This window comes from Melospiza georgiana, chromosome 1 (assembly GCF_028018845.1).
Source record: "Melospiza georgiana isolate bMelGeo1 chromosome 1, bMelGeo1.pri, whole genome shotgun sequence".
Classification (NCBI taxonomy): domain Eukaryota; kingdom Metazoa; phylum Chordata; class Aves; order Passeriformes; family Passerellidae; genus Melospiza; species Melospiza georgiana.
Genome location: NC_080430.1, coordinates 105,438,485 through 105,463,893, shown reverse-complemented (window position 1 = coordinate 105,463,893; position 25,409 = coordinate 105,438,485). Strand labels below are relative to the sequence as shown.

At 39.7% G+C, this 25,409-nt stretch overlaps 1 protein-coding gene across 7 annotated transcripts in view; it reads right to left on the bottom strand.

Annotated features, from left to right (window-relative positions):
- The window catches only part of DLGAP1 (DLG associated protein 1), a 407,137-nt gene extending 382,140 nt beyond the window's left edge, over positions 1-24,997 (bottom strand). For 6 of the 7 annotated variants that reach the window (XM_058041385.1, XM_058041393.1, XM_058041401.1 and 3 more), the window contains exon 1: positions 24,779-24,997. The gene's annotated coding sequence lies outside the window, so the exon portion shown is untranslated. The remainder of the gene's footprint in view (positions 1-24,778) is intronic. The other variant, XM_058041410.1, reaches the window with a different exon arrangement.
- Positions 24,998-25,409: the final 412 nt, after the last annotated feature.

Here is a 25,409-nt window from a genome sequence, read left to right as displayed (position 1 = left end):
CCTCTCTCACACTGATCCTTCTGTTCCTCTTCCCTCCCTCAATCCATTCTGCCTCCTCTGAAGCATTACCTTCCTTTCTTTCTGCCCATTACAACAATTCAACCTTGTTAATCTTTCATAAAATACTTCATCCCAGAAAGATAGAAGATCAATTTTCTTACTTTAAACAATGATACATAAGTGTATTCTCATAAACCACAAAATGGTAATTCAGAAAGCAAAGAAAATCCTAGGAAACCACATAGCATTTCAAAAAAAGTTTGGTTATACCAAAAATGACATAAATTTCACTCTTAAGAAAGCTCTTGAGACTGAGAACTAACTCTGCAAAATCATTAATGTCTCCTGTATTATAAGAAGTCTTCCTCAATTAGACTGGAAGAGGCCTCTAGGTTCACAAATATTTCTCCCTTGTTATCACACATAACCACATCATATAAGTTCTTAGATATATTTAGCAAATTTAATCAGAAAGTCAATCTTGAACTGTTGCTCTAAAACCGCCTGTAATTGAAAATAATATTTTTTTCTGTTTTCCAGCCCATAACTATTCATGTGTGAATCATCTTGTGTATATATCACCACAATCCTTTGACTCAAACAGTTTTTCCCTCCCTGGTGTTCAGTTCTGTTCTTTGCACACATATAGAAAGCCATTTTGTTACTTTCCAGGCTAAAGAAAAACGTTACAATATATTATCTTTCTTTTATGTGTCCTTTTGCCAAATGTGAACCTTATTTTGCCAATGGGTGATTAGATCTACACAGTTATTCAGAAGAAATTCAACCACTAAGATTATGCAGTAAAATGTATACTTTTGCCCCTTCCATGTCAAGCAAAACATTCTCACCATGTAAGTAAAACTCCACAGCCATGAGGAAGTGGCAGGGGTCATGGAAATTCCATCAGCACACACACACAGCATTGGAAGGGATCACAGGTCTTCAGAAGAGTGAAGGTCATAGAACCATAGAATGGTTTGGGTTAAAAGTGACCTTCAAAGCAGTCATCCAGTTCCAATCCCCCTGCTATGGACAGGGACACCTCCCAGTAGAGCAGGTTGCTCAGAGCCGCATACAATCTGACCTTGAACACTTCCAGGGATGGTAAACCCACAGCTTCTCCAGGGAACCTGCCCCAGTGCCTCACCATTCTCATAGGAAATTATTTCTTCCTATTATCTAATCAAAACCCATCCCCTTTCAGTTTGAAGCCATTCCCTTGTCCTGTCAGTACATACCCTTGTAAAAAGTCCCTCTCTGAAATTTTCTTAGGTCCCCAGTACCTCCACTACTGGAACACTGTTCTAAGGTGTCACCACAGCATTCTGTTCTCCAGGCTGAACAACCCCAACTCTCTCAGCCTGTCCTCTTCCAGCACTCTGATCATCTTCAATGACAATGACAACCAAGACTAGAGGAAAGCTGCAGTCCGATGATCTGTGGGAGAAGGACTATTGGTAGAAACGTAGACATTTCCCTGGCAAGAAGGAAGAATCAAGCAGATAAAATATTGGCTTGGAGTCAGACAAGAGGGGGCAGAAGGTTCATCTCTACAGGCATCACTGGAGCTTACACATCTGCCTCATCTCTGTGCATTCAGGCATAAACTCTACCTTCCTCCTAGAGCAGCCCCCTCCCTTCAACAGCTTGTCAGTCTGACTCATCCCAGCCTCAACCCCTGGTGCTTCTGGGCTGCTGATGGGAGAGCAGGCAGCTCTGGGACAGGTGACTTGGGTGCACACAGGGCACAGAGCCATGGCACTGGCCAGCCCTCAGTGCAGGCAGAGCAGCACACTCCGGGCTGCCTTCCCAGGCACACACCGTGCTCAGTCTGCATCTCAGGAAATCTCTGTCCTGGCATGTTCTGTGTTACCAGTGGCCTTTGCCTACATTCAAACCATTATTACAAGCCTTTGCAGTCTTCCTGTACTCAGCTGGTTACCCAGACTTCTCTTACAATGAATTCCCAAACCAAAAGAAATAATCTGAATAAGTCCTCAAGCACTAGCATGCTTGCACACTGATCGCTTGCACACTGTAAAGCTAAACTTCTTCACATTTCTACAAATCTATCTAGTCCTCCTCTGAACTCCAGATATCTCCAAAACATTGACTCATTCCTTAGCATACTCCTACACTTTATGCCAGGGTTGACGATGAAATCCTAAGCCACAACAAATCTGAAGACCTAACTTTGATGAATGCAAATTCCCCCAATCCAGTACTGCTCCTTGCACCACAGTGGTATCTCCCTTGCCCAATATCTTGTCTATCTCAGTTGTTTGCTCTTCATGTTTCAAAAGTTCTCCTGTGGCACTGTAAGTGCTTTACTTAAACGCATCTTGAGATGTGCCATATTTTCGTGCATTAAACACTCTTCACTAATGATTTTTTTTTAAAGCTAGAGATTGTTTAACAATACCTGCTTCTGCTAAGTCCATGTAAAATTCCATGCAACTTTTTATTGACCTCCATATTTCTAATTTTTTTCTCAAAAATATTTTTATCTAGGTATTTACCAATGTTAAGTCAAAATAAAGATCTTGCCACTGCACATAATATTTAAGTGATGGGGAAAATTACAGGCAACTATTTCATACCTACCATATAACTTCAACTGGTGGACATTGACACATATCCTGCAGTCTAAGTGCCTGTTATGCCTCACCTTTGCTCTCATAGTCAGCTGTATCACCCTTACCAACAGAAGAAATATGGTTAATGCCCCTTTCATTATGCCTATAATGAAATTGCTGTTTAATCTTCCCTTGGTGTATCACATTCTTTGAGTTTTTTTCTGTTCCTTTGGCTGAAAAACTGTTAACACATCTCCTACTATATGCACCTAACCCCTGCTTTTAGCAGCTTCTGTTATATCTTTTAATGGATTTCTTTTTTGATTAGCCTAGAACGAATGGAACAGACAGAATCCCTAATTCTAAATAATTTCTGGAGAATGACCATTTTGTCCAGCTAAATGAGGAAACACTGGGTTATTTTCTTGGCCACTAGTTTCAGATAGCTTCTTCCATGATAAAGATAATAGTGTTCCCCTCCCTCTCAAAAAATCCAGAGTTTATTTGTTCAGCAACTTCTCTATGTGCTTTTCCTAATTCTTCTAAATACACTATTTTGAAACTGAGGACCTGAAACATAATGTTAATACACTTATGTTTCTATTTAAATCTAAATAGATGAGCTTGTGAACACTGAATTCAAAGGGGTTTTTACAACTTAATTTTAAAATAAAATTATTCTTCTAGTAATGACAACTTGCCAACAGTAGAGCAAAGCATTTAAGGCTATCACACTGATAACAGTATATTCTTTCCCTCTGAATTTCTGTGAGAGAGTTTTATCTTTCCTCATAACACTATAGAGATCTCAATCCACACAAAATTCTGCCTCTAGAGTTTCCAGGTAGGTTTCTCTTCACAACCAACACAGCTTCTTTTATCACTTCTCCCCCAAGATTTTGATCTAACAGCTTCTTTTATTTACGCTACAATTTCTTGCAAGTCCATGGCAGGACTATTTAATCATTTTAGGAGCTGCCAGTATATTTAATGAAGAGACTGTATATTATTTCTATGGGCAAAAAGAAAATCTAGCCTTGCAAAAGACTATAGCTGTAATATCTAGCAGAATTTATGTTATGGTTCAGACAACTGAAAGTATTGACATGGACTCTACAAATAAAAATAAATTAGATGCACACTCCAGAATCCCATGAGATGTTTGTTCACATTAAATAAGGGGGGCACAATTGATCTCCTAACTTCATTTTTCCACGTTACATCGTTTCTCAAAATTTCCCTGTACTTTCAAACTAAACCAAGACCCTGAAGAGGTTTTATATGGTGCAGCAGTGTATCTATAAACTATTAATATTTTTAAGGGCACCAGAATAAAATGCTAATTATTGCTATTATGATACACGTAAAGCTGGTATATGGAAACTGAAATGCATCTCTTATTTAGAATTAGCCGGAGGGACAAAGTGGAGACCATACACCTTAAAAAATCTGGTTATTATTCCTTCCTTCTGTACAAAAGAAATTATTGGTAAAGCAACACAGCTTTAAGGTGAATATTTTTATCTTTGCTACTTGTAAAAAAATTTTCTATGAAAACAGTCAGAAAATATAGGGAATACCATGTCACAGATCTGTGAAACAAGCAAATGAAAGGGAAAAAAGCCCTAACACAAAAGCTGTACCTTCCTTAAAGAGGGCCATTAACTTAAAACATAAACATTAGCTTCTATAGTATTTTGACGTTATTCAAAAAGAGAAAATAAATAGAAGATGGTGAGCAATAAACATGAGCAGAAAAGAAGAATCAAGAAATAAGTTTGGACATTCTGTTATAGGAGGTTATGCTTTTGATATAATTTTTTTTTTCTTGTAAGATACATTTGTAGGTAGACATGTAAAGACAAAAAATTCACTGGGGCAAGGAAAATTGCATTCTTCTTGCTTTACTTCCTTTAGCTCACCTATACATTCAATAAACTCATCACTTATTTCTTAAAAAACTTGTAGATCTGCATGTCTAAATCCATCAGTGAAGTTACTGTGGTCTGTCACAAACTACTTAATATATTGAGAGTATAAAATGTAGTAGGAAATGTCACACTTTAGGAAAACACTAACCCTGGAATACTATTCTGGCTATTTCTCTCTTCAAAATAAATATTTGCTGTCATGAAAACAAAACAAAGGAAGTCCTATTACATGCTCAAAGTAGCTCTCTCAAAGTAGCCATCAGGTGTTGATGTTACAAATTGTTTGACCATTTGCTTTAATATACACCATTTTCCATTTGTAAGAATAACTAAGAATATTAACAGGAAAGTAAAATGTTAGTATAAGCACAATCTGTGAATGGACATGACTATTCACTTCTATTTTTTCAGGCCTCCTCAGAGGTCAACAACACTGAGATCAGGAACAATGTTAACTAATGAGATCAGACCTGCACATGACTTCATCTTGTTTAGCTTCTCAGAGGACAATAATAGGTTTGCCTGAGCCCATGCTATATCCAGTCTGATCACATATACACATTAAAGTTCAAGTTCCTGGGTTATTCACTAAGTTTTCATTAACAAACCTCACGTAAAATTTACTAGCTGTTCATATGAGACCTTCCAATAGCTTTAACATAGCAGTAACAGACCGAAATGGCTGCCCCAAATCTGCCTATGAGAAATTCAGGGTATCCTGGGAGCTCAATCTGCAATACAGTTTATGAAAATTTTTGTTTGTAATATCCATTCAGAGAGAGACTTGCAGAAAATTAAACTTTTGGGACAAGTGGTGATGGTGGGGGAACTTTACATTCACTGTCCCACCTCTGTATTTTACTGATCAACAGGGTTTGCTTTTGCTTTAAGTAAATATTGAAGTGGCTTGTTCTTCAGACAACACAAACTTCTCAGGTTAATACATTTTGACACACATGTCCCTTAATGCACAAAGTCATAAGTAGTTATTACCCCAAAGGGAGTGCAGATTTCTGGTACAGCAGCTCTTAAAAACCTGTGGGGAGTAGTTTATGTAGCATAAACGCATATTGAGCCAAATTTGCTACATGAGGGAGGAAGCAAAACTTTGCCAACCTGCTAACAGTCTTTGCAAGAGTACTATTGCTTTATGGAGAATTGCAGGCTATTGCTTCATGGAGAATTTATCCAAAAAATGGTTCCTCAAAGGAGACGTCACCTTGTATTCATTAAGGAATACAGCTGTAATATCATGAAACACAGAAAAACCTTAGGGGAACTTGGTTAATTTTTTGGAACCCCAATCAGACAGAAATTCGGTGAGGTTTTGTGTAACAAGAGTCTGGCTCTTATTGAAGTGACATGGGGACATAAATTTGGTTTCACACCTCAAAGTCCTAGCATGCAACGACATCAGTGATGACCTAACTTTATACTAATCAAAGAAGCACAGAACTTTTCTTCTACCTCTTACTTGTAGGACACCTGAGAGAAGAAAATATTAATGAGATGGTTGCCTTGCTGGCCTCCATGGAGAGCCCATGACCACCCTGAAAGATGTCCTATGTATGTGAAAATATCTATACAATGTATTTTGTCGTGGTCAGCAAGATTTTTACGAAGTTAGAATATATTCTAAATATTAACCTAAATAATCCAAGAAGGCAAGGTTGAGTGAGTACAGTCTGACATTAATTAATCACCTATATTGATTATTAAATAGATTGGTCTTTTGTCTAACTATATAAATACAAATCTACGACTTAATTTGTTGGATGTGGGAATTTGTACTCACTTTTAATTTCACAGCACAGGGATACTAAAGGGCAAAGCTGGTTTTTCTACAAGAAGTCAACAACATCAATCAATCTTTGGAGGTGGCACTGCAATGACATGAGCATTAACTGCAAATGGAGAAAATTTACAGATAATGTGTAAAATATCAAAGAAAGCAGAACTTGGCCTCCATTCTTGCCCCCTCACAGAAGGGAGGTGAAAATCTTATGTTAGTTTTGAACACCACCACAGAAACACATGAAGTTGCATGAAAACTCAATTTAGTTTTGTGACTCAACATAATCCCAAAATATACAAACAGAGGCCTGCAGATATTGAGGCAGAATTTGTCTATCTGTATGTGGGTTTTGTAACTTTTATTTATATATAAATGTATGCAAATTCACAGCATAAATTGAAGTTACAAAATTTGCATAATTCACTTTGGTCACAACAAAATTTCAGGTCATCTAACAAGGAGCGAATTTAGAGGATCACTAAAATCAGATAAAAGGCATGGAGTTTACTTATTGCATTTGCATTATGAGTGGCATAATACTGTCCTCATTTTAAAATCATGACTTATTTGTATATCTGTATGCAGTCTGAGCACAGAGCTGCTTCCCCAAATGAGCAGCATATGTGATACCAGCTCCCATCCTGACACTTCATCCACTAATTCACAAGATAAACTGAACTTCTCTTGCTAGCTCTGAGAAGACTTTTCAGGACTATGCCTCAGGAGTGTAAGAAACCTAAATCTTCATACCCTAAGTGAGAGAAAGGAAAGAACTAATGAGTTTCTGGCTACCAAATGCAATGCTCCCAGGGCAGGACCCTCTGGCCACAGTAGCCCAAAATAAGAGATGCTGTTCTGGTGGGCTTTAACCCAGGTCACAGCTTCCAACACAACTCCACATTACCAAGTCCAAAAGTCACTGGATACAAACCACATCAACAACACAAAAATGGTTCCCAACAGTCAAATGCTTTATACAAGAACAGTCCTGTTGAATATTTGATAACATGCATTTGTAGGAAAAAATACCACTTTTTTCTTGATTTGATTCTGCATGCAGTAGATACAAACCCAAGTCACTATCCTTCTTAAAGCATTCTTGTAAAAAGGTCTACAGGAACAATTGTGAGACATAAGCATTTCAAATTGAAGAAAAATTGGAATCCACTGAATTTAAACAAATCATTCAAGTTCCCATATATGTCAGTTCTTCCCCAAGCCTTATCATTACACAGTTACTGTAATAAACCATTTTCCTATACTAGTTCCAAATGCATTTTATCCATCTTATCATTTGCCTAAAAAGGAAAAATTATGACCTAAAAATAGGTCATAATTTCCATGTAGTTGCTTAACATGCAGGAATTTTCACCCAGTATTTTTGCAAAAGTCTTTTGTAACTATATGAAAGACACAGGAGTATTAAATATTCAAAGTTTATTTTGATGTAAAATGAACAGAGTTAACTTGTTTATGGTCCTTAACAAGACGTGATTATGAAAGAACAATAGTTTCAATGCCACAAAGGAACTACCAAAATGATCACAAAGGTACTTGTTTTGGGTTTGTTTGAAACCCGTGCTAGGATCTGTCAAATTACATTAAATTTATATTATTTGCTGAAGCTTAAAATCCATTTATTACCAGCAACAGCATAGTTTAATCCTCTATAAAATCAGTTTATAACCAAATAATACTGTTAAAATATGAGATTATTAATGGAGCATTGTAACATCAAGGAAAACAAGCAATGCTGACTTCCCTCTGTTGCAATGTGCCACACCCACAGTTAATAACAACAGACAGCCTCTGAGCTGTCAGAAACAAGACACTCAAATAAATGACACATCAAAAAGCCATAATTAACTGGACAAGAACTGGTTCTTCTTTGGAACAGCTATTTCAATTGTATCAGGTACATTTAATGGGTTATCTGCCACAGGAGAAAAAGACTCATATCCTCTTCTGCACCAGAGAGCACACAAATCCAAGTAAAGCCTAAAGAAAAAGACATAATTAAATCTTTCCTTTGAGGGACAGCAACACCTCCTGAATTGTCAGCTGAGCAGGAGTATTCTTCCCCAAGCTATTGCTTCTATGATGCAGTACTAATGCAGAATAAAGGGATAAGCATTAAAAATATCCCTAAGCACAGTTTCCCACACACTACAGACAAGGTTCCAGAGCTTTTCAGCTGAGAATACAAAAAATATTAGTTTACAGATAGCACTAGTATTAGCTCAAGACACTGAACTACACAGGGTGTTTGGTGTCACCATTAAGAGAGTACCTTAGTTGTGAATACAATTTGAGAAATACGGTGATACTGAAGAAGAATAACATTTATATGGTGCAGATGGGAAAGAAAAGTGAGTTTAATATTAGCCATTGAATAAACTGCACTCTCTACCAAAAGGCCTCTAAAATGTGAGCAACATACATAAATTTTGTCCAAAGAATTGCAATGGAAAATAAAAGCTAAAATAATTCTTTAAAAATTACATTCTGTTTGGGTGAAAACAATCTCATTACTCATCCTATATAAAGAAGCTGATGTTAGATTACATTTAATTTCGTTGCACTAAGGAACACAGATCTGATCAAATCAAGTTAATGAATGCTTCTGTTCAACTACTAACAAAGACTAAGGGAGAATTTAAATTCTTTAAAACCATTTCAAGCAGATTTCAAGTATATATTTACTACAACAAAATCACAGAAATTTAATTAAATATTAAAAAAGACATTTTTAACTGGGAAAACAAGGAAATATATGAAGAGATGAAGCTACCAGCACCAACTTAAGATAGCACTGTTTTAAGAACACTAGTGTTTTAGCAGGAATTAAAACAAAAAGACCATAAATTGGCATCAGAAAACTAAAAAATGGAGACTATATCAGCTGTTGATTAATATAGTCACCATATTCAAGTCCCAAGTCCAGTATACATCACAGCAACCAAAAGGATAAGGGACCAGTTTAGCGGATCCCTCATCCTTTTGGGCAGTGTTGCAGTTTCTCCAATAAAATTCAACAAAGAAACAGCAGTATTTAGTAAAGAGTGAATCTATTCACTGAACATTCTCTGGAATTACAAGTGCTTCCTGTCACAAGGCCAGTTTACTCCCAATAATGTGGAAATCCCTGTGCTGCTTTCTGCTGGCGTATCAAGGAGTGTACATCTCTACACTGTACATCTCTAAAGCAAAATCTTCTCTGTTGTTGGGAATACTTAATGGATATAAAACTGAGCACATCAGTTTATTTCTAAGGTCACATTCACCCACCTAACAGTGCTTTTCCAAACATCTATGTCATCTTTTCCCCAAACAATCCTAATTAATTGCTTTTGCATTAGGATCTCAATTTCTTGGCTCACTGCCATGGTAAGTTTTTTTTTTCTGAAAAGTCGTAGGAACTCCTGCTAACAACAACTCAAAATTGCCCTTCATGGCCAAGTTTCTCCTGCTTCCATGTCCATCGAGGCACTTTTCAGCTCTACCTCTGGATTCAAGTTTCCTATGGGTAGTTACCATCATCCACTGCTAAGTTATAGACTCTGCAGACTGTCCTTGAAAGCAGCGCCATATCAGTGGCAGAGAGATTCTGCACAATCCTGAGTCACCCATGATATCCCACCAAGAAATTCCTGGTAAAACAAACTTCCCTGTGAACAAAAAATCCACCTTAGATGGCAATGGGCTTCATGTCTTCAGACCCAGCTACTGCACATATAGACTGATGTGAATCCAGTTTAACTGATTTTGTTCAAATAAAAAATGTTGAATAATCTGAGTTACAAATGAACTGAAAATGCCTGAGCTGTCCAGAGTTGTTAAAATTTTTTAGAAGTTTAGCTGAGATACATCTGAGCACGTGAGTTTAAAAAAAAAGTTTTGTTGAAGTTAAATTCTTAAAAATATCTCACTGAACAGCTACCGCTCCCATTTTTAAAAATAGGGCAACAAGGTTATTCTGGCTTGAAAGCGATAAAACTTACAAAAAGATGGCCTTAGAAATCTGCTCTTTCATCTCACCCAACAGGAGTTATATTAGAAGTTGAAATAAATCTCCTCTTTGTACCCCTGTCCCACAGAACATGTTCCCCCTGCAACAGTCACCAAACACACCTGAATCTGCAGATGAGTAAGAGACTTTGTCATTGCTTATTGCTGTCCAGTGGGGAAAAACTGCATGAGTGCTAAAAATTAGATTAAAATGTACTGTTTCCAGTGCCTTCTATCCTCCATCCATGCTTTATGGAAAGCATGACAGAAGGTAGCATTCACCATAATGCAGAAAAAGGGTGGTAAGAATCATGGTGCCCACAGAACTAACATGAGTCAAGATGAGGAGACAAAGCAGTCAGGCTAAGGGAGACAGATGAGACAGGGGCAGGGAGATATGCAGTCACTGAAGTGTATTTCATTCCAGAACTTGGAATGGAGCCCAGGAAACCAAAGTCTCAAACCCTCCTCTGCTGTCAGCTAGTATTTACAAAAGCTAATTGCAAAGCTCTTCTCACAGATTTGCAGCTGGACACAAAAAGGGCGACAGTCCTCCACAGTAACTCATTCCTTTACTATTCCAAGAGTCAGACCACATTGCACTTATAGCTCTTCACTTCTGGTGATCTCGTATCTCTACATGATGCTATTTAAAAAAAAAAAAAAAAAAGTAGTTCAGCTTAAAAAATACATTTCTTAATATCATAAAAATGTTACTAGATGAAAACCGTGAAAAAAAAATTAATTCAGTGCAGAATGAATGAAATATTCAAATACTGCAATTGTTCCTATATACACTACAGCATGCACACACACAACTGGAGAATGTCTCTGCTCATTTGCAACCCTAGGTAATTAACACATGGCCCATATAAACATGTATGCCAGCATCAATTAGGTTTCCTTTCTTCAACTGTGAAATAAAGCTTCAGCCAAATGTAAAGGTTGCAATACAAAGAAAATAGTCTTCTGATCTGGGCTGAATGGAAAACAATGCAAGGAGAAAAAAGGCAGAGTTGGGTCAGATGTGCACCCAGACAGTCCCTGTCTGCTGCTCCAGCATTCTACCATGCAATTTGTAGCATCACATCCACTTCTTTTTCCCCCATTCCCTCTTAATATGCCTCATACACGAGGATGCCCACAGTCAGCAATGAGTGCCAGAGCTGCTATAAAAGGTGAAGAAGACCATGAGGCTCACTGGGAAGCACTGTAAGCTCTCATCCTCAGAGCTACCTTGAATGTCACCATCACCCTTAGGGGGATACACGATATTAACTCGGGGGTTCTGAGCATTAATTGCATGCATCTCTACAAAACCTGTTACTGAAGGGAAATGTTTTGAACCTCCAGAATTCCAAAGATTTTCCACCATAGTTCTATGAAGTTGCTGTTATTTCCTGATTTGGATTTATTCACAGTTAGTAATCAGGATTTTCCTCACACACTACATTTCCTGAATATTGAAGTTTCTCTCTGCAAGCTCAATCAGTGAATGTCAAAGCGTAGAGCCCTGACGAAATGTTAAACAAAGCAAGAGATAGGCATTGACCCACAAAGCAGACGTGTAGCATCATTTAACAGGCTTAAGGACAAAATGTATTTCTGAAATATTTCAGTGAGCATCTGCATAAAGCTGACTGTTGATGGGAACTAAAGCTGACAAAGGCATAACAACATAAAAATGCATCCGTGATCTTACCCTGTACGTACTTAAAGTGACAGCCCATCATGGTATAATTATCATATATTACTAATGGAATATTAATCAAACATTCATTACTCTAATTAGAAAAACTTGTCTTGAAAAGCAGCCTGACTTTTCACCTCTGAAACTGGAATTGACATACAAATGAATTTGACAGTCTTGACGACTACGAATCTTTAGTGGGAGAAATAATGTCTTTATCTTCCAATATTTAGCTTAACTGCCAGTTTCCATCCTCTGTATGTAAAATTCAAGTCAGCTTAGATGATCTCATGCACTCCTTCGACCTCTGTTAAGTACTACACATATATCTAACATGAGACAGAGATAAAACCTAGGCTATGTGCAGGTTTACCAAGTGGGGATTAAGTTTTTCTTTGAAAGAAACCTGGCATATCTGTCTACAATGTAAAAAGTCAAGCCTAAAGTAGGATTTCAGTTATCCATGCATTTTCACACTTTTGAACTTGTATAGCCTTTTTTGTCTCTTCAAAAGTGTCATTTTTGTGCACATACAATGTCTAAGCCCCTACAAATATTAACCACATAGAAAGGAGACCAAGTAGCAGTATAAAGTCTGCCTTTCAAATGATTCATGTGGAAAAGCAAAGCATTTGGGAGATAACATTCTGAAGTGCCAATATCCCGGCAGGTCTCAAATTTAAAAAAAAAAGAGATGTGATCTTTGTGCTCATGTATTGACACAATCCAGCACCTGCTTAAGGAAATTATAGACATTACAATCACAGTGTGAGCCACAGGCTTCAGTGAGCAGCAGATCAGGCTTCTAGGGATTATTCTAGAGGTGCTCAATCATGAGATGCTTTTAACAATAAAAATTATATGTCTATACATTAGAGGCTTCACCCGGCTATGCTGGATTACGGACAGGGTTCTCTTTGCACACTCTGCTGAAGGTGTTGAAATCTGAAGCTGTTGAAGTCTGCTTTTCATTCCAAAGTGTGTTCTGATTTTGCCCAATCTAAGATCATAGAATATCTCAAGCTGGAAGGGACCGATAAAGATCATCAAGACCAGCTCCCTGCAGGACTACCTAAAACTAAACCCTATATCTAAGAGCTCTGTCCACAAGATCCTTGAACTGTGACTGGCACAAAAGATATCACTCTGCCAGAAAAAGCTTGCAATAATGTTTGACCTTACAGAATAGTTGGAAAGGTTATTATAAATTGAAATTCAGACTGTTGGCCAAATACAAAGGAGAATTAATTATAATTTAGAACTACAAACATATTTTAATCTGTCTTGACTTCATCTACTACGTAATTATTTAGGGAATATGCAGCATGTTACAGTTTTGTTAGGACTGTAGCTTTTTTCCAATATTACAGTTCCAAATTACTGTGCTATTTTCACTCGTATTACCAGACATGGTCTGAAAGTAGGAAGTCTATTTATCATATCTGAAACAGCAAATGCATTTGGAACTGATATTATAAATAAATAAAAGTGTAAATATTTGCAAATATAAAAGCATAATCTTAAATTGTTTAATCTTTGTCCTTGGTTATACATCATCATCACTGTATAAAATTATTTCAAATTATGTGTTCACTTGCAACGAAGCGTGCAAGGAAAACTCTGAAATTAACTGTACTACTTCAGTGTGATGTTATTTTCTGTTACGTAAAACAATTTTCCTATGAACTCATTTCTCCTTGCTAAACTCAGACTCATTATTGCCAAATAAATAATGACAATGTTATTACTGCAACGGGAATGGCAATATTGTATAGGTCACTGAGGAGGAGACAGAGAACATTTCCCATGTACTACTGTGTTCTGACCTCCACAAATGATTTGCCAGTTGTGATATGCATTAAGACATTTCATACACACATTCTGCTCCTGCTTTACTCATGGACTATTCTGGGGCTTCATGAGCTATGTACTAAACCTTAGGGTCCTAAAATTCAAATTCATTCCTCAGTTAGCTGAGGAAACTATGGTTAAGTGAAGATCTTGAGTTTTCTGTTGGCTTGTTTTGGGGTTTTTTGTTTGTTTGGGTATTTTTCCCTACAGTTGCTAGATGTTCCATTATCCAGATACATAACTCCTACCCTCTCTTCCTCAAAAAAACCCCAAAACCCAAACAGTCCAGGGTGAGGCAAATTTTAAAAATCTCTAAATAGCAGATGGTGAAAAAAAGAAATTACATAAGAAAAACAGGTTTTCAGTTGGGTTTATGTTACTCACATTTCCACCTACTTGAGTCTAGCATTAAGTCAAATCCATTCCTGCTTTCATCCCACTTACCTCCCTGTAAACACACCGGTCACAAACCCAGTTCTCTGCACTTTGCTTCTACTGAAATAAACTCTACTGCAAATAAATTTCTGTTTTCTATTGATGCTATCCAGTTGGTGTATAAAGAGGAATAAGATCCGGTCATCTGGTCTATTTAGATAAAATACAGAGTTTGAGGTGTTTTTTTCCCCAATCTTTTTTGTTCAGTATATATTTTGTTTAATTACACTTTTAGCAGCACAAGCAGAATTAGTTAAAAGTAGTTGTTAGATGAAACATGATTAATTTCATCCTACTTTCAAAAAGTATTTGACCTAGCAATAAATACAAAAAATTAATCCTACTTCTTAAAATATGTCCATGCAAACTCTAAGAAAATGCTTAACAAAATAACCATTAATACTACATTTGCCACACTTAATTTTCCAGCACACACACAAACTTAGCTCTAGAGAGACTCCATTGAATTAATTTACTTACTTTAGGTGGTATATTGTAATGATAATAATGGAATCTATTAAAAAATGACTACATGATTAGGTTCCATAAAATTGTGGGCAACAATCCATGACTAAGCTGCAAATTCAAAGGGGGAAGCAAAATGAATTTTTTTTCATTATTCATCTATTTTAAACAGATAAGATGTGCAGCACACATACTGATCAATGTATTTAAACGTTTTCTTTCTAATACTGTGGCTTAACTTTTTCCAACACAAAACACACAGCAGGCAGCTTAGCTTAATAAAAAAATCATATTACAGATGAACAAACTGGAAAGTGATGGAGTATTTGGGTTACATACAGGTTTAGTATCAGAGGTTGGGAGGACTCCGTTTGGCTCCAGCATAATTTGTCATTGAATTTTAACTGGATCAAGAACTGTTCTTGTCCTCTTGACTGCTGAATTAAATACGATGATTGTTAAATAGTGTATGCTGAAAAAATTATTTTTTTCCCCCTAAAATACACACAAACAAAATAAATGTAATTTTTTCAAGAATGTCAGTATCACACAAAGCATGCATTCAGCTTTGAGTAATAAATTACTACACAAATGTAAAGCAATTTATTTGCATCCACTAAAATAGAATGAATCATGTCCACGACACCAAATTGTAGTAATAAATTACTGAGCTCTGCTAGTGGCGAGAAAAGCATTATCATATTAGAGTTTGCAATTCAGATCTATTATAGGCATCTTGTATTTATTTATTTATTCAGCCACATAACATGGTATACTAAACAACATATTGGCTACATACCCTATGTGGAAGGCACGTATCTGCCTGCATCAATGCTATTTCCTTCACCAAGAATACAGGGTGCTTACTGTAATTAAAAATATGAGTGCAGCGTAACTGTGACACTGGTGCCCCCAAAACTCTGTCCAGTCACCATGACTGTGCAGAAATGATAGACATTATGTCTATGTGCCTAAAAACACACCCACTGAGGGACTGCTCCTGAGAAGCAGACTTGTGACAGCAGGGTCTGCCCTGTGTGCAGCCAAGTGAGCACCACCACGGATCTGGCTGACCTGGGCTTTGTGCACCGCTGCTGGCTTAACCCACCAGGTCTAAAAATTCCTGTTCTGCAGGCCAACTGATGACAATAGCTGAAGTGGCCTCTTCAGCCCTGAGTTGTGAGTGAGGAGTGCACTTACTGCCTTCAACACCTTCGAGAACGGAATTCCCCTTTCCTCCTTGAAGTTCTCATTGCTCCCACCAGAAAGGCAACAGAACCTCTTTAAAGTGTCCCATGTGCCTGAACAGCTAATCTCAGCTTCTCTTCAGCCTCCCCTACAAAACCAAAGAGCAAGGAGAGATCAACATCAAGAGCAAGGGAGTTTAAAGGGAACTCGCTCACTCACTTGTGTTATCCCTGTGGTTGAGGAAAAAAAATCCCCATCAAAAAATCAATCCTGACTTAAACCTAAATTCAAAGCATATGTGAGCCTGAAGAGGTACTCCACATTTATCAAGCATATTGCTAACGTGGGCAGTAGCTGCCACGAGCTGGATATGGCAGGAAAGAGGAATTCAGAGCAGTTTATGGTTAGACTAAATGTTAAGGCAAAATCATCAGATAAAACTGAAATAATTTATGTTCTACAGTAACACAAGGCTCTCATGTGCACATAAAACCCAACTCAACGCGATGTTCATATTTTAATACAAAACAGTAAAAAAAACCACAAACCAAATTGCTCAAAACCAGGACACTGCCTCAATCAGCATCTGTTCAAACCCATGCATAAATCAGCTGCAAGGACTCTGTATGCTAACAAAGCCAGAAAGGCTAAACTAGATCTGGAAAACCCATTAATTAATTAATTATACCACAAATAATCAATGATGCCAGCTCTGAATAAAAACAAACATACAAGAATCACAGTTAAACCAAGAAAAAAAAGATCCACATACAATTTATTCATCAGTATCCCATTTGCAATGAAATAAAATACTGGGTTTTTCTGCAGTATCCTCAGGTTAAAGCATTTTTTCTTTCATCAGGGAAACACTGCACAGAGATCCCTGGGAACTGTGCACAGATCACTGGCAGCATTTGTTCTGAATTATGTAGTATTTTAAATATGAAAATAAACTTTACCATGACACCATTACAGAATAAAAATATTGAAGCTTTTAAACAAATAAAATTTATATTTGTAGACTTTCCTATATATTAGTTTCTCTATTCTTAGAAAGACTGCAAGTCCTTGGGAAAATGGACCTGCTACTTTTGATCCTACAGCAGCTCAAAGAAAATTACAAACAAAGTTAAACAGTAAAAACAAGTTAAGAATGTCTACAAATGTGCAAAGTATGCTAGAAAAAATTGATCACTGGAAATTTTTCTTCTCATTGTATGTAAAATTTCTTTTTGGTTCCAAAAGAAACTGAAATGAGCAGAGATAAACCTTCCTCTTTCTCTCACCCTGCTTCGCTGTGTGTTGTCATAGAGGGACCAGAAATTTAGAATAAAGAAACACAGTGTAATTAATTTCTCCCAGGTCCTGTGGAAATGCTGTGACCCTTGAGTAATCTCTTCACAAATATTTGTGTCTTCAGAAGGGCTCTACAAATCTAACACACACAAGTGTTGCTGCTGCATTTCAGCATTTTTTCACACTAAAAAACCCCTCCAATATGGCCCTGAGCAACTGGTGCTGAACATTTAACATCTCATAGAGGGCAGGCAACCTGCCAGTGAGCATAAAGAGCAAAGGATCAGGTCAAGAACATCAGAATACTCTCATATTTTGCCTTGATTCTGTCAAAAACAACCTCTGGAAAGAAATTAAACATAACACATTTTTTTTTACACATAATTTTTTTACATCACACTGCACTGATTTAGAAGTACCTCACACACTACTTGCTTTGTAAATGACCAAAGTACTTGAATCCTGCAGAACGTCCTCGTATTTAGCTTTTATTCATATATAATTCTGCTGTATAATCCTGCCTGCAAAACACAGCATGAAGATCCTCAGTAGGGACATTTGAGAGATATAGAACAACACACAAATAATTATGGAAGTCAGCCCACACACACCACAGTATGAAAAGAAACACCACAGAGATTTGCAGGTTACACACAGAAACTCCAAATAACATTTCTATCCAAGGAGAAGTGAATGCTTGTCAACTACCATGCCACTGCAACTCAGTAAAGGACATTACACAAAATTGAAACAGCTCTACAAAGAATGTCATATTTGAAGTAGTTGTTGTGGCCCAAAAAACCCAAAAACAAAACAGAGGAAAAGATGCAACCATAATTTTTACACAAGTATTTCTAGTATTTCAGGAATTAATTTTTTTTTTGTTCTAACAGGACAGCCAGTTTGTTTGAATAGCATTCAATAGTCTCTCCTAGTGCAATATCAGTAGTTGTTTCTTTTGTTTATCTTTTTCTGGTTGTTTTTGTTGCTAAGAAAAGAAACCTGCATTGGTTCTTTTTCAAGGAAGAGTGAGATCCAAATGTGTGAGAAAAAGGTTTCACCTCCAGTTTATAATTCCACTTAGGTTTATTTTATCATGTAGATATCCATATCATAATTTTTAAGAAATCCACCCTTTTCACTAAAATTTACAGTGCTTCCTAAACAGACACTGCATTTTTTCTTCTAGAGTATTTGATTTCATATAATGATATACATATGATATTATTCAAAGTATCAGTAATCTAGTAATCACTAGCCCTACTTTGTTGCTGTTACAAAAGGACAGATCCCATCTGAATATTTGGGATATTTTCCTCAGAAAAAAATTTTAATCATCTTCTCAAAAACTACATTTTATGATTGTACAGTTTTTCCATGAATGAAATTGCAGAATCGTCATTAATTTTTAACCTAAATTGTTTTGACAATGTTTGCAATACTTAATTTATATGAAATAACAATTAATTCTCCTAATTCTACCTCCTTCATTCCTTCCTTGATGATTTTTTTCTCTTTTAATCCTACTTTGCCATCTCACTGCCACTGAAGAGCTCCATTGGGATATTCTTCAATATTATTTAAAAAATTGTATATAAATTTGGAGATAAGCACTTATCTGCAAGTAATAATCTGTCAGAAGGAACAGTGAGGAATATCACAGAACCGCACAATGGTTTGGGTTGGAAGGAACCTTAAAGATCATTAATTCCAGTCCCCATCTTGGGAATGCACATTTCTCAGTGGATCAGGTTGCTCAGATCCAGTCCTATGGTATGTTCTTAGAAAAGGGGATCTGATAACAGTGTTGTTCTAACATACATTCACAAGCCAAAAAAAAAAAAAAAAAAAAAAACAAACACAAAAAAAAAGAGAGAGATAAGCAAAACCCTACAACATTATGGAGGTCAACCAGATGCAACACCAGAACAACAGGAGGTGACACCTTTAAAGAACCAAAGAACCAAACCATGCCCTGAGCATTATGCCCAACCCATAGCTAGCCAGAAGACAGACTGATGAGAGCAAAGGATCTCTGAAGCATCTCTAGTGAAACACTTGCACCAATGCAGTTCCAGCACCACAGAACCAGAAGCTGCATTCCTCTATGAAGCATGAAGTGAAGGGCACCCTGTGTGAATGGCATGCTGCAGGAACTCCCAAAATTCTTCCTGCTGCGGGGTGAAAAGAAGATAGAGATTCTCACACACTTTGCACATTGGAGGGACATCTTGCACCCATGTAGCATGCTGACTCTCAATACTTCTGGTTGGACAAAGGCAACTGCACCCTGTCTGTTGATCTCCTCATAAATGAAAAGATACTGTTGAGACCACTACCACAAAGCAGACACCTTGATTTCATATCCACCCTTCTTTAATTGTTTTCTTCCTTTTTCTTTTTTTTTTTTTTTTTTTTCCCTGATGACAAGACAAAAGAAACACAGAGAGCAGTAGTGAGATAGCAATTCTCAGTGTAGACTTTCAGTGCTGGATGCACACTGCTAAAACTGGAGTTACCATGACAAAGGTAGGTAAAACTGCCAGTCATTGTCTCTTGTTGTTACTGACCTCCAGTCAGATACATTACCCTGCTCCACCTGCAAAACTAAACAGACACATGGGAAGAAAGTGTGAACAAGCACAGAATTAGCAACTGAAGTCACAGTCAGGAAGCTGGCTGAAAAAAAACTCCCTTCTTTTGAAAAAGTAACTCAGCTACCATCCTATTAGCACATTCCTTGGAATACCTTCAGCAAGGATGTACAGCCAGAACAATTGTGCTTTCAAGCACAACAGATGGCCAAAGTTTTTGGGGATCCTCACCCTCTTGTTTCCTTTTTAGACAACAGAAAAAAAAATAAGCAAGAAATCCTTGACTTGATCCAGCTGAGTCAACACATCAGGATATTAAGATGGTGAAACTGGTAAGACGTTGCAAGTAAACTCAAGCTACTGCAACCTACCTTCCAAATTTACCCACAAAGCTTAAAAAAGCACCTTCTAGGTATAAGACACCATCTGTAACTACTGAGATCTCTATTATGATCTGACTTATGAGCTGATGGCACATAGTCTTGTCACCTGCTTCAGTCACTTGAACCATGGCAACAGAGATTCAACGCCTGGATCTAGGCATCTAGAAGTGGACATTTCCTTCACAGAGCTAGAACATCAATTCTCAGATCCCTAGTTTCTTTAGCATAAGAAATCAGAAGATGAACTAACTCCTTAGTTAGTTAAAGGTGAAGCTAAATTTTCAAAAAGAGGGAAACAACTGGAATGAGTGAAATTCATTGAAATGCCACCAATACAGGGACAGGTCATCTGGAAGCAAGAAATCAGAAATTGCTCATAGACAAAGGCAAAGAAAAAGCTACTCAGGCAACCATTTAAAAATGGCTTTCACCTAGCCAGAAGACACTGGAGGGATGCATTAAGTCAAATTTACTTGGAAAGCCAGATTATGAATGTACTAGCTGCTATGACTATGGTTTCTGGAGCAGATTTCCAGATTTTCAAATGGCACGGGCAATTCTTTAAGAAACACAGAGATACAGCAAAGTAGAAATACACTGTGTGATTTCAAAGCACTGCAAAGTGTTTCTACAGACAATCTGCCAACTAGACAATTTAAGAAGGCCAAAGTCAGCATCAGCATCTGTCTTCCAATTAGAGAGCCACAAATGACATATTGCTCAGTGACAAATGATGACTGCTGTCTTATATTACGATAGTTGCTTTAGCAGATGTTTTCAAATTATCCCAAGACATGTCAGAGGGAAAAGCAAAAGAGCTGGAAATATGCCCAGAGACCTGGTGCACCAGCAGCCTAAGGGAGCCATTTGGTATCCTCTCATGAGATCGTAGCTATGAAAACTGAGTACAGAAAGGAGAATGGAAATAGAAAACATGTTACATTCCTCGGTGAAAGTTGTATGTATCTGGCTACAGGATGATCTACAATGAAATGTGTTCACTTCATCTCAACTTCGAAAGAGACAGTCTGGGTAGACAATTCTTCAAAGACGACAAAGGGGAAAAAAGCCCCCCAGCGACTCCTCCAGAAAGAATTGTTCCACATTGCTGCTCTGTAATGACAGAGTTAGGGAAAAATAAAGATAAAGGCTTTCTATGCTGAACATCTCTAAACAGTAATTCTGGTATCACATCTCACATGCTGACTGAAAAAAATTAAACTCAGCCCTGCTCCCAGGTGAGAAGTAGACAGCTTTTACTGCTATGAAACAATAAAACTCCAAAACCAGCACAGACAAATAATAGGGGGAAAGGAGCTGAACACACTTTCCTCTGAAGAGAACTAACGAGTAAGGTTTGGTCAGCTATTACACAGATTTAGAGACAAGACAGGTCTTCAAAACGAAAATCTGATGGGGAAAACAAACCATTTCCCAAAATCCCACAGTAAAATCATATAGGTAGCAATAGGCAGCAAGCAAATACGATGCAAGCAGAAGGGAGGATTAGGGCAGGGAGAAACACAGAAGCTGCGCTCATCCAGCGTAGCATCATCCTCACTCTGGAAGCATGAGGCACCACTAAAAGCACACCCCAGGAGGCAAAATAAGCACAGAGGGGAAGGCGCCAATGAAGGCTGCTACAAGTTAAGGAATGGGTAGGCGTCTGGTCTTGACCTATGGTGAGGGAGAAAATCCTTTCTCTCTTGCTCTCAATCTCTCTCTCGTTACCATGGAGATCCACTTTTCAGGTTTCTTTGGATGAGCTTTATGCACAAGTGCAAAATTTGGCATAAGAGGAGAACAAGTATTAATTACTTGCCCCTGACAAAAATAGCTTTCTTAAATCTTGAGAGATAATACAACTGAGGCAGTCAAAATTAAGTTTGGTTACTGAGATTAAGGGCTGAATAAACTATTTCACTTTAAAGTACCTTGAAATCTCATCTGCTTAAAACAGCAATGCCAGTCTCAGGGCATTGCATCTGTCTCTTACAATTTGGGTGAAGATTTTAATTACGGTATGGTATGAGATCAGGGTGAAAATGACAATGAAAAAATTCCATGGATTCTTCCTCGGTGTGGGGTTACCTTCATTTACTACACTATCTCATTAATTATTTATGCAGTTCTTTTTGTATTTTCAGGTGGAAACATCACTAGCCAAAGCTGCACTGAGATGCACCACCTTTACAGAAAAAAAACATTGCAAGGCTTAACACACACAGATTAGATTGATATGCTTCCAAGAGCTAATCCCACAAGAGACAGACAGAATAAGCCTTGAATTAAACTATATAAAGTTATGGTGAAGTACAAGGAAACTTTAAATCAGAAGGATATATATATATATATAATGAAACACTACTATGCCCTTTAAAGTATTTGGTAAACTCTCTAATAAACAGCATATTTTGCTCCCATGTGTTTTAATTGTTGCATATTAATTTAAAGAGTTACCTAATCGAGATACATAATTTAGTAACCTAAATAATAGTTATCTGAAATATGCAGTATCAGACAGACAAATAAGTTGTGACAGAAGAAAACAAGGAATTGTGTTGTTGCCATTAACTATTCCCAATTCTCATGTAATCATTACTATCAGCAGTAATTTGATCTGCAAATATATAACCTATTTATCTTTCAATATGCACCCTATAGATTTCTGGATCTCTTGGATCAGTGAACAATGTTCAAACTCACAATGACTTTTCAGGGCGGGGAAATACCTTAAGCATCTACACCGGATCCACACAGGAGGAGAAATTAGTGTTGTCTTTTTAAAGCTGCATTAACACTGAAATACAATCCAGTACAACAAGCTGAGTATACACCATGCCTGTAAGCACACCTAGCTTTCACTTCTAAGTAGGCTGTAAGTTAAAGAACTACTTTTTTTTTTTAATATCCAACTTTGTATGCAGTCCACTACAGTTCTCACGGTTTTGCATCTCTTACTATTCTCTCTTTTCTTTTTTTTTTTTTTTGTTTCTGTCTTCAACTGCATGCTTAGGTACCACTGACAGGTATAGAAAACAACATAAGGAGATGTGATTAATCGAAAATCAATCATGTGTGAAACCAAAGCGCTTAAATATTACTACATTTTCTTTTTTTCTCCGAGATCAAATAAAAGTATAAGCTTCCTTCAGAAACAACCAGTGTAGCCGCCTCCTTGCCGGCATCCTGAGCCAGGTTTAGTAACAACAAGAAGAAAGGGGGGAAAAAAAAAGCGCCGTAATTACATAACAGACCCCGCTAAATGTCTCGCTTCCCGGCTGAGGAGGAACAGGGGCACGGCGGCGGCCGGGACCACTCTGCCCCAGCACCCGTGAGCGGGGAGCGGCGGCGGCGGTGCCGCTGCCCGGGGAGCCCCGGGAGGCGACGGGCACCGGCACGGCGGAGCGAGGCCTGCCCTTCCCGGAGGCGCTTTAACCTCCGCCCCGGGGGCTGCCCAGGCGATCCCCGGAGCTCTGAGCCGCCGAATGCGCACACCTGAGCCGGGGCCGGCCCGCGGAGGGGCTGCCCTGCCCGGGGCGGGCTGCCCTGCCCTGCCCGGCCGCCCTCTGCCCGCGGCGGCGGGGGAGCTCCGCTGCCCGAGCGCCCCGGCAGGGCAGGCTCCGCAGCACCGCCTCCCGCCTGTCCCCTGCCGGCTTGCAGCGCGCTCCCAGGCACCCGCTCCTCGGGGGATGGAAGTCTGCATCGGGGTCCGTGCGAGTGTGGCGGGACGCGGTCCCCTCGGCGGCGCTGCGCCGGACCTCTGCTTCCACGGGATCCCCGCACCACGCGGGCTCCGCCGAGGGGGGAGGCAAATATCGACCCCGCTGTCCTTGTCCTGCCCGGGAGGGACGCGGGACAAACTCGGCCCGAGCAAGTGCCGACAACTATTCACGGGGCTGCGGGGTCGGCGGGGCAGGAGCCGGCGCGGCCGATGCCCCCGCACCGCTCGCCCGCAGGCTCGCCGGGGAAGGGGGCGCTCCCCCGGGCAGAGGAGAACGGCAGTCCACGGCGGCTGGCAGAATCCCCGTGGATGGGGGATAGTGCCCCGCAACGCAAGGCCACCGAAGAATCACTCATTTGAATGATGCAGCAAACGGGGAGGGGGTACACGACACGGGGACGACGGCGAGTCCTCCCGTTGCCACCCTCCCGTTGCCCCGATTAATAAATAATGCCCAGGTTCCGTGCCAGGGGAAGCGCTCTCCTCTTCCGAGCAGACGGCAATTAATAGCCAGCCTCCTCCCGCGAAACCCTGGCTAAGCGCTCCCGCCCGCTCGCACCCGCGGCGCCAAGTGCGAGCAGCACAATAGCGGGGAACCTCTCCACCTCGCAGCCCGGGGGAAGAGACGGGAGCGGGGGCTGGCTGAGCCAAACCTCTCGCGGTAAAATCCGATCCCCCGAGCCGCGGAGAGCCGGGGAGCGGCGGCCGCGGCAGCCGCCGGCGCGGCGGGAGGGCAGGCGAGGCAGGCAGGCTGCCCGGCGAGCCGAGGGCGGACCGCGCAGCACGCCGCGAACACCATCACCCTCCGTACCGTCAGCAAACAGCACGCCCGCATTTACCTTTTCCTGCCCGCCGTCCGTCAGTCAGGCGTTTGCGGGAGAGAAGGAGGAAGGGAAGGGAGAAGAAAGAGACAGGGAAATACAGAGAGCGAAGAGGCGGCTGCTAATCCCCGTGTAGAAAGACTTCCAGTAGCAGCAGCAGCAGAAGCAGCAGCAGCATGCGTGTGTGCGTGCCCGGAGTGAAGCACAGCCCTCCTGGCGATGCACCGGCGCTGGCACCCAAGTGCTGTCATGTGCGTGTCTCGGTGTGTGTACCCATGGCAGAAAAAAAAAAAAAAAAAAAAAAAAAAAGGAAAAAAAAGGAAAAGATAGACGGGGGGAGACTCGTCAGTCACACGCCTGGCTGTGCACTGCTGGGGGGGACGAGGAGGAGGAGCCCAGCGCTCCCCAGCCCAACCACCGGAGGAGCAGCTCTCTTACTACGGCGGCGGCCGGGCTGCCCCTCCGCGTCAGCCCCGCACGCCCAGCCGCCCTTCCCGCCCGCTCCCAAGGACATGCCTTCGGGAAAGACCCTCAGGGCCTCCGTCCCAGGGGACTCCGTTGAAGCCGGGTTACCCGAGCCCCTCGGGAAGCGGCTGAAAAAGCCCTCCACGTTTCTGGCCCAAAAAAGCCTCCCGGCGGCATGCCCTGG